Raw genomic sequence first — 11,811 nt, forward strand, 5'->3', positions numbered from 1 at the left:
ATAAAAATATCATGTGTACAGAAGCGAAAATTGCTAAATCATTTATATTTATAAATATTTTGCAGTTCCCTGACATTAAAACTTATAAATATAGCTTGTAAAGGGCCCCATACAATGTACATCATGCCGTACAGCATTTATCATAGTATGTGTTATTTTTTTAAAGTTTATTTATGTATGTGTGACACACACAATGCATGAAGAAAATCAAAATAGTTTTGATTTTGAAAATGAAACCATTTCAATCTGGTGAATTTTATTCATTTTCAAAGTTGGCAGTATATAATTTTGAGTATACAAATAATAAAATTGTGACGAAATAAAAAGAACTGAATTTACGATTCAAAATGTGATTTTTTGGACAAAAATCGATTTTTTGGAATAGTGATTGAAGAGTTTGCCATACACTAGTCAATCTCACATATACAAAAAGGGGTTCATCGGCATGACGTCATGATGTATAGTGTATGGGGCCCTTAAGAACCTAGGTTTAATTTTGATAGCAATGTGCTGCTTTAGAAATGTTATGGAATTTTTTTCATTTTATTTGAAATGAAATATGATATATGAATTCCATATTAAAAAAGGGTTGTCATTATTAAATTTTCAAATGAGACTACCTTCCATAGTTATGCCTTGGTCCAGATTTAAAATTGACAAATATTTTATAGTGATCATAAAATAATCTACTAATTTTATAAGTTTTGCAACTTTTTACTCGAAATCCGATCCTGAACCTACAAAGCTGGTAAAAAATGGCGTTATCTTTGTAAACTTTTTACTCGAGAAATTTGGCCGAATAAAAATGGTAAACAGGAATGCCTACTTCTGATTGGCTGTTATGTTGATTTCGAAGAATTGCCATCTTATTTTGGCATATTTACTAGATTTGCGTTCCCGAACTTTTCAAATTATTTTGTACTCTGAGAGCGATTTGAAGTGTTTCCCTTTTACTAGTTTTACTAGTAAAAAAATACAGGAACAGACCAATTATTAGAAGTACGGTTGATATATGGAGGTAGTCTTAATGATGTGTACTTATGTTTTCGATAAGTGCTGAATGGAACTAAATGTGGAACCTGTTTGCTAAAATATATAATTGGAATTCTGATTAATTTTGAATCTGTAAATTGGAAATAAGAAAGATTTCGGAAATTTGTGCTTATGCGTATTGAGAGTACTAAATGGTAATAAAAATGATATTGAATGGAATTCGGCCTTTGGAACCTCAGTGCGTATGAATAAGGGTAATACTAATACGCATCCAAGGAAAAATATAATACAGTCGAGAACGCTTATAACGAAACCCGGTTAAAACGAACTTTCTTTATAACGAACGAATTTCCTGGTTTTAAGACATATTTTTTATACAAATATTTTAATATAACGAACATGCTACAAATATACAAAATAATTAACGATGAAAATTATACAGTGTTAAAGATTTCAATATAAAATATTATTTATTTGTTTTGTATTCCCTTTCAGCATAGCAATTTATAAAATTTCACATTAGAGTTTTTTACCGGGTTAACATATTTTATGAGGATTTATTTGACATGCATACAAAGGCATTGAAAATTTAAACCCACTGGTTTAACGAAATCTGGTACAATAGAAAAAATCTGTCCCCGTACTGCAAGAATATACTAGTTTTTACTATTTTCTTCGATATCATAAAGGCCAACAGACCAAAAGATGTGTCATTTACAGTTTATTCTATTCAAAATTTAGATTCACAATGTACCACATTTTTTATGAGCTAATTTTTGGATATTTTTCAATATAAAAGTTTCAAATTTAGATTCACAATGTACCACATTTTTTATGAGCTAATTTTTGGATATTTTTCAATATAAAAGTTTTATACTAAAACACTTAAATTCAACAATTTTATATTAATAAATTCAATTTTTTATAAATTAAATTCAACAATTTTTGTATTAAAACTTAGAAAAAATATAATTTTTCTAAAATAAAAAATTATATACCAAAATATGTAGTAGATCAAAAACAAATTAACTTAGACCCACCACAAATTATTTGTTATAGTTAATACATTAACGATTAGAACATATATCTATACAAACATATTCATATATACATATATCGAAATTATACATTTTTGCAAGTAGTATTATAAATGAAACCTTATTAGTATAGATAAGTATTTACATATGTAAATCAAATTTAGAAGTATTACAGTAAGTATTTAATACACAAACAATATAATAATATTATTTTCATAAGAAGTTCTAGTGATTAACGTCCTTATTTGTATATACATATATATATATATATATATAGGAATGTAATTTAATGTGTACAATTATGTAGACTAATTGCGCGTTTGGACTATATCTTTTCGTAGTGATACTACTTCATCTCGTTTTAATTCCTAAAACGAGCTGAATTTACCATGATACACCATACAAAATTATATCCACTTAATATCTCGATTTGCTCTAAAAACCAATTCTAAATCCAGAAGATTTCAAATACATCTGCCATATTTCTGTTAGGCTACTATTTTCAATATTAACCCATTTTGAAGCATATTTTTAGTGGAAGTGATGTAGTTTTTGGTGCAATAGCAGTGTTGTATTTGAAATTTTCTTTATTTAGCATAGAATTTGGACCAAATCCAATTAAATTGTTGTTGTTTAATGGATATTGGGTATTTAATCGCAAAATCGAGCGGAATTTAACTCTAAATTCAGCTCGATTTTGCTATTATATCCAGATAAGCTACATTATTATCACGATAAAATGTATAGTATACACGCGACTTAAGACTACATTGTATACCATGCAACGAGATGTATGCAACATTTACCCAAACATGTTTTATCGACATAGTCATGAAGTTTACATAAAACGCGTTCGATGTAAATGTAGTATTAGAATTAAATTGTTGTTGTTTTAATGTCTGTAGGGCATATAATATCATATTTTCTTTTTTCGGTTTCGGTTCTCATTTGATAAATGCAAATTTAATATCATGGTATAATAATAGAAGGTAACAGCAAGTGTTGTTGTACAAAAAACGATACAACAACCACATGGAAATTTGTTTTTGTAAGTTCTACTAGTGTCAACTCATTTGACAGAAAAATGTAAACAAATAAACAAATTATCATCAAATTATTTTTATTTTGAAAATGAAATATTTTCGAATCCTCAAAATAAAAATTGAAAAACATGAATGAAAATCTATCAAATTTATATTTCTATCGCTTCCACATCTTTCCTATAATTGAGCCATTGTCATATATATGTGTAACACATATGAAAATGCTGGGAATAGCGAGTTATTCCTTGAAAAAAGATTTGCTTCCTCAAACTTTCCCAGCAGGCAGATTGAGTAAATTATATACAGGAGCACATTTAATAAAGAACAATTTCAAATTGTATGCGTTCCCAATTTTCCTGTTGGGTGATTTTTAAAAACATAATTTGTCAAATTCATATTGACACTAGTATTACGTTGGAATCAAATCAGCTGGGATTTGCTGTTACCTTTTATAATTGTACCATGATTTAATATGATCGAAAAAGTCTTGTCATAAACATATGGCCTGTTCCCGTACTGCAAGAATCTACTCGATTTTACTATTTTCTTCGATATCATAAAGGAAAATTCGTTATTGCAGTAAAAAGTAGTAGATTCTTGCAGTACGGGAACATACCAATAATTTTTAAAATTACATAATTTAGAACTACATTCTAATTTGGAATACATTTATATTGTTTTAAACGTAGTTCACTTTTAATTTCATTTAATCGTGATATAATATAAGTTTTTTTATATTATTAAATTTGGTTTTTTTATTGCATTTATTTATTACCATTTAAAATCTAGTAACAGTATTCGAAACATAATAAAAAATAATAGATAAATATGATAACCGAATAAAATTTATTTACTTATTAAATGCAATTAATAAAGGGTAAGTAGAGAGAACGCCATCTACCTATGGTAGAGGTAATGATAGTCTACATCTAAATGAAATGTGATAAATATATTTGGTTTAGTACTGCAGGTGTCTAATAGATTATTAGTACACTTAATGATTCAGTTATTGATATACATTTTTGGTCTGTTCCCGTACTGCAAGAATCTACTATTTTTTACTACGATGACGAATTTCCCTTTATGATATCGAAGAAAATTGTAGATTCGAGTAGATTCTTGCAGTACGGGAATAGACTGTTTACTGTAAATTTCGTAGACAGATTGATATGGGTTATTTGTATTGTAATTAGTTCTTAAGGAGCGTTTAGACTATCAGCCTTATTCTGGATATTTGCTAGGGAGATATCTCGCATGTAAAAATTTTTCGCTTTCACATTCTCGCCTTATTCTGAATGAATAGGGAGATGCAAAAAATGCGAGATGCGGATTCGAGATTTCGAAAATGGTGGTTGAAAAAAAGATTCGTGTTGCCATATTGCAGTTTAAGTTGTAATGTGTGTTGCCATATTGTAATTTAAGTTGCAATGTGTGTTGTCCCATTGTAATCTAATTGTGTAATATTTTTCAATATTTTATTTATTGATTTTATGATTAAAAATTGTTACTTTTTATTGTTATTTAAGAAGAATCCGCTGTATAAATGCTTTGTAATTAAAAGAAAATAAATTGATGTTTGAAAAATATGGCAACCTACAATATGGCATGTGAAACAGCTGTTCATTGTTTTGATGCAATTTGGTACAACAACTACAATAGATTGCAATTAAAAGAACATTTTTTATGATGGCAAAAACACAACGAATAATAGGAAGAAATCTGCGATTGAATTAATTAATTCACAGTTTATTATTTGACTACATAATTGTGTGCCTTTTTATTTAATTTCGATATTTATCTCCCCAAATTCTTAAAGTGGTCAGTTATGTTATGATTTGCTCCAACTCCTTTATTTGTTCCTTCAAATCATGCACACGATAATTTTGTAAAAAAAATATTTTTTGTAGCTTTATTTTTTCATAATTTTTTTAAGTTTTTCACTGTTAAGATGCTCATCATGCAAATTTAGTTTTTCCATATTTTTTCAAAATTTTTTCTTGAGAGACAGATACTCAACCAAAATGTATGTATTTTGCCTCCAAAATGCATCAAACTTGACTTAAATATTCCTTATTACCTTTATACATTTGTTGCGGGGCCCTTCTCGAAAAACCCTAAGTCCGTCCATGAACGCAAAAAAAATTTTGCGTGGAAAGACCCTTGAGTGAGACCTTTTTGCCTTCATGGCGGTCTCTATACCATGCATATTAACCCTAACTCCCGAATGTTATTAAAGATGGGGGAGCTAGGGGATCTAATATTGTAAAAAGAAGACCCTTGGACACTGAATGGGGGTAGCCATAGAATGCGGGTATGACTAGCCATGCCCAAGAGCCTTTTGTTTTTGTGGGGAAAGATCGACTGGCATTTTTTTTCAGTTGCCAGGACGTTGGAGTGTTCCTTTTTTTTGGATACACTCATTGTTGCGGGGTAGTCTCCTTCACCATCGGAGACTAGCCCAGGAAGAGTTTGCCCATGTGGTTGAATGTGGTGACCACCAAAATATTTCGGCGGATTGTAACATCTCACTCTGGTTATTTTGGCAGCCACCTCATCCCTCCACATACGGCAAACCACATCTGAAAAAAGAAAAGAAGAAAAATTATTAATAAAAGAAAAAAATGCAAAAACAATTGGAACGATACAAAAAAAAAAGTATACTTACCGCCTTCTTGTCCGTCTGCTGCCAATTTACGTTTTGTGTATTGCAAAACTTCATGTGGATTGTAAACCATATGATCAGAAACAGCTGATGGATAGTATGTGCTATCATCTTAAGGTACTCTGCTAAAGATCGGTATTACCGACACAGGTAAGACTCTCTTAACGATGATGTAACCTCATATTCGGTGCTCTTAAAAGAGACAATGAGATCAAAATTATAATTTTTACAATAGAAAAGGAACAATGGATTAATTTAGGAAAGGGATAGGTATAATGACTTTTACAAAATGTCGAGATCTGGAAAATTGTCTCTGCTCCCAGAAAAAGTTATAAAAGAGGGCACTTTGTGAGAAAAATGTAGTCAGTTATATGGTGCTGAGCGAAGAAAGCCTCTTTTCTGTTTAAAAAGATAATTTAACCACGAAGTGAAAACCTAATAATTAAAAGGAAAACCTGTATAAAACAAAATTTCCAAATTAAATTAAAAGAGGTATGATAAGTGAGATAAAAATATTTGGTGAAACGAAGTGCATAATTAAGTGAAATTTTATTTAGGAAAGGATTGTTGTGGAGGTCAAAAAACGGGGGAAATTTTAAGTCCGACACAATTATAACTTAAAAGCCAGCGGATAATAGTAAAGGTAAATTTTATTAGAATTAAAAACATATAATTAAGGAAAATAAGAAAACTAAATAATTGTCGTGTTTGATAGGCCGACCGAATTCGCTGGTGTGTTACCTTGTTCCTGGAGATAAGTTCCAAATCAGTGGCAAACCCAGGACAAAACCCCCAAATAAGGTAGGAACATTGTTATCTTCCAAGATTATACAGCCCGCATATTACCGTGGATGCTATCACCACATGTGTTCCAGACATTGAATCCACACATTCCACTCTATCCAAGTTCAGCACCAAGACAAAATTTGGCTGTGGACAATAAATATCGTATGGGAACAGTAAGCTCAGACTACAGCCTTTTGTTATTTGTGTCCCAAAAAAATAAATAAGAAGAAAGATCCCAGCGAACCATTCCTTGAGGACTAAAGATCCCAAAAATTGTGGTCATTATAAAAAGACCTAAAGATATCAAAAATCAAAAAAAAAAAAAAAAGAAACTGAATTTGACACATATATAATTGATAATTTCTATTTATTAGTATTTATTATTATTTATTATTATTAACTGATCTAATTATTATTTTTAAGTTTTTATGTTATAATAATCTATTTTCTTTTGTTTTATGCATGCAAATGTTTGTGTTTTGGGATCCTTGAATTATCATTTTTTTTATAACTTCCAAAAAAATAGATTTCCAGTTTAACGTTGACAAGTTATTAACCCCCAATTATTCCCCAAAAGAGCTCTTTAGAGGATAGGAGGATTTCTGATCGAAACATAACCTAGGCAATCTATTTAGGAATTTATTTTCATGCTACTTTGAATGATCACCTATGATTGTGATATAATTTACTCAAAACCCAAACATATATTGATGTATTGGTCACAAGACCTATCGTTTTGAATTTTTTCACTGGCGATTCGCCTTTGAATTTGATATATGAAAGAAAAACTCCGTGTATTCTTAATTGATTTTTTTATGTAAAAGATTTTATTTATTTTGTTCAACCCATATTAGACCTTTTTTTTGTTAAACGTATTTTTTTATTTAAATTTCTTTTGTGTTAAAATTAGTATAATTAGTATTAGTGAATATGATTTAAATATAAGGATTTTTGATCGAAATGATGAGGTGTTAGTAATTTAAAAATGGAGGATTGAAGACGAGGTAAGTGATGTGATGTGGGCGGGTTGTGGGATCACATAAGGAAAGACAAGGAAGATTGTGATCAAGGTTGGGTGGGCAGAACATTGGCCATCAGGTGTTGGTTTCCATAATGCAGTGAAGTATTTGGTTGTAAGTGTTTTTGAATGTTTGCTAGAAAAAAAAAAACTTGTTGCGTGCCTCATTTAGGACAGAAGGGTTGGGACTACACCCTGGAGAAAAAGACGGCTCAGTTAGTCGGAGTCATTATGCATCTGTCCGCAGTCCAAACAGAGGTGCACGTAACACATTCCTTGGCAATATCTGGTTCAGCATGCATAGGATTTCCAATGGCATTTTATTTGTTGTTTTCCAGTTAAAAATTTGCTAACTATCATTTATAATATTCTAAATCGTCATAGAATAAGTATTGTGTAAATATTTTTCATAAAAATATTTATTACTTATGTTTTTGTAGTCAGCTCCCTTTGAATTCAGCTCCCTATTCCCAATAATCCAGAATACCTAATTTTTCCCAAAGCGGATTTTTTCGCTTTCGAACTTCATTCAGAATAAAGCGAAAGCGAGAATGCGAAAATGCTGTTCAGAATAAGTCGAAGGGGAAGAGCGAGTAAATTCACGTGGAACTGACATCCAGAATAAGGCCATATAGTTTTTGTCCAAGGTGTATTTAATAAGGTGTATGCATCAGATACAACAACAAATATTTTACAAAAACAACATTGTTGTTATAGAAATTAAATTGTCATGCTGACAACCAGTTTTTGACAAAAATAAACAAAAACAATTATTAATTTATTTTTGTCAAGAACTATTCTTTAAGGAATAATTAATGAATTTGTGTATTCTTGGGTTATTGGCGGTTTAGGTCAGTGAAAAATAAAGTTTAAGACCCGGTCGCGATTAATTTTAAGTTTCCCACATACAGCCCAAGGCTCCTTGTGATGTTGTTTTCTTGCCTTCTTAAAGAAAATTGAAAGACATAAATCCCCGGCCAAAGACTAAAGGACTAAGCAGAATGCTCGCGTTGAACCATCCGTCGCGTTATGTGTTACCGAAAATACAACAACCACAAGGAAACGATAACACCAACGCTTGATGTGCGTTATACGTCAGAGTTAAATATAATTTAACTTTAACTCAACGCGAACATTCTGTTTAGCCCTTAAATCATGGAAATAGTGTTGACGGTTTAAAGTCTTTCCATAGGCGTATTTAACCTTCGCCGAGAATTGTGACAAGCACCAAGGGGCCGATTCCAATATAATCCCCTCGATTTTATGAGTATCATGAATTTATGGACAGATTTCCACACATAACATAAAATATGTGGACCATTCGGCGAACGGGGTTATAACTGATTTAAGCCTAGGTTTCTTTTCCGTCCGCCTCATGAATGTAGTTTTCTTGAATTTATATTACTAAAAAATCCTAAATTTAAAGACAATTTTTGAAATCGAAATGTAATATTGAAAATGTTTTTGACAATCTGCTTTACAAACAATAAAGAAAAAAGTTTAAAACCATATACACCTTGTTTTTGTCCATTTAATTTGTGGTAAATATAGCTGAATATACCTCGATTTACCATACATTTAATCCACTCAATATCTCGATTTGCTCTAAACCCGATGCTAAAATGAGACAATTTCAAATACAAACCTGTTTTTGTCCCAAAAAATAATCGTTTCTTCTATGAAAACATTGATTAAAAAATTGCCACAGAAATCATGGAATCAGTGAAATGTGACAAATCAACTTCATTTCATTTTAATATTAATCTAAATCCTTCGGATTTGATATATCAATTGACAAATCGTGTCGATTTAGATTTAGAAGGCATAGTCTAAACTCTCCATTACAACAGGTAAATTAATAGCAAATTAACCGTTAAAACTGACTTTTTATTTATTTTTTAATTTAAATCTATAACTTCTCAAGAACGTTTCCTTAAAATTTTAATTGAAAATCTCAACTACTATTGTGGATATAGTCGGTTTACTTGGTCAGCTTTAAGCGACGGCATGGCGGGTACGGTAATACGGCATTTACATTAGAACTTTTTACCGGGTTAACCTACTTCATGAGGATTTATTTGACATATATTCAAAGGAATTGAAATTTTAAACCCACTGGGTTGACCAAATCCGGTACAATGTAAACGACCTTTAACTCAACTAATAATCCAATCCGTTCAAAATCTATGTCCCGTACACAAAAAGGAGACAAGACGATATGTGCCAACTATAGAGTGACAAGTGACAACTATAGAGTGACAAGTGACAACTATAGAGTGACAAATCATGTCTGCGTTGGACATTCCTGCAAAATTAATACGGCTATGCATGGTATCAACGCGCAAGACGTCCAGTAGACTCGAACTACAGCATCGAGGAAGTCAAAGATTTTATATGCCATAAGTAAAACTAATGACATCAGTTTTGAAATTCGTACGCAAGCAGTTTAGAAACAAGGTCACTTTCCTTTCGGCCATATCAAATTCAAACTCTACAAGACGCTGAAAATATCCGTGCTGTTATATGGATCTGAAGCATGGGTACTTTGGCAAGCAGATGAGGCAGCACTTAGAGTGTTTGAGAGAAAAATTCTCCGAAAGATCTACGACCGACCTGCGTTTAAATCGAATGACTATAAGCTGTACCATATTTTCTCGGACATCGACATTGTCAGACATATCGAGCTGCAGCGACTACGTTGGCTAGGTCATGTGAAAAAGGATGAGGATATCCCTGCTCAAAAGGCATACAAAAGCGAGCCAGCTTATAGAACAAATGTTCTGTCACAAGCCATCTAAGTAAGTTGACTTAATATAATCCACCACTTGTAGGACCGGTAGGGCTTCGAACGTTTAAGAGTATGTACAGACTGGACATAGAAGTAGAAACTCGTCCACCGGTAAATACCGATGTCATCTTTTGTCATAGTTACTTCCAGCACATATGAAACACAGTTCAAATGCTCAGAATTGCGATAAAGAGCCACCACAATACAACCCCTTGTACACATGGATGAAAACACATTTGCAAATATCATACAGTAATATACAAGAAGTTGAGTCCTGTGGTGAAGAGTTTGTATAATGTATAATTAATTCTGACACCACAAAATATTTGTAATTGTGTATTTGTAGTATAATTTAAAGCGGAATTCAAAATAAAACACTCATATTAATTTTGTGATGTATTGAAATTTATTGTTCTCTTTTTTATTTAATTTCTATTTCATTTATTAAAATACTAAATTGTATGTATCGCTATTATTATCAATGACCAAAAAATATTAATATTCAAAATAAATATGCAAATACCACACAATAAAAATGTGATTATTCTTTTGTTATTATTGTTGATAGATGCTTATTTAATTTTTTGTAGTATCAACCTGCATTGACTTAGTTGCAATTAGTTTTCTCTGTTTATCTCATTTTCAGCATTTCTTTATTAAATGTTTATATGGTAAATTCTATTCTATTACAAAATATCAATGCAAATATGTTTTTTTATTTATTTTGTTTTTTATTATTTCTCTTTGTTAAATTGTAACAAAACTAATTTCTACATAAAAATATATTTTTAAAATTATGCATTTAACACAATACACTTTAATATGTATATGATTATAATGGAATGTAGTAACACGTTTTCATTGAAAAGAGGAAACGTCATCATTGAAATACGAATAACTGCTGTGGTGAGTGTAGGGACAGAAAGAAAGAGGGAGAGATGTGTCGAACAAAAAACGTGTATACAATGTAATTGTTTTAAAATTAAAATACAAAAAATGTTATATTCGATATTGGACTCAAACATATAGCTCGCTCTGCACAACACAAACATATTTCTTATTTACAAAACAAAGTTGATATTTTAGAATATATATTTTTTGGATGTTTTTTTTTTTTCGTTTCACATTAATGTTTTGCATGAGCATATATTCGCTGTTACTTATTAAAGTGTATAAGTAGAAAACACTTAAAACTTAAGAATAAATGAAATTTATAACTAAAAAATACTAAATAATGGACGGTATAAGAACTGAAAAAAGTCTGTATGTTTCATTTTCCAAATTAAAACAAACATTTGTATAAAGTTTCAGAGAGAGATTTCGTTTTTTCGATTGTGACATTAAGAAAAAAAAACTTAGAAATACAAAAACTGAAAATGTTTACAAATAATAAAAAATGCAAGCAAAATTAAGTGTCGTTTTCTGCAAAATAATTGGCAGTGTCGTATTAAAAAATGATCAGCATTTACGAAGACTTGTTTGGT

The sequence above is a fragment of the Musca vetustissima genome, unplaced genomic scaffold (genome assembly GCF_032173495.1).
Source record: "Musca vetustissima isolate MV318-11 ecotype Yass unplaced genomic scaffold, APGP_CSIRO_Mvet_v1 utg47448, whole genome shotgun sequence".
In the NCBI taxonomy this organism is placed as follows: domain Eukaryota; kingdom Metazoa; phylum Arthropoda; class Insecta; order Diptera; family Muscidae; genus Musca; species Musca vetustissima.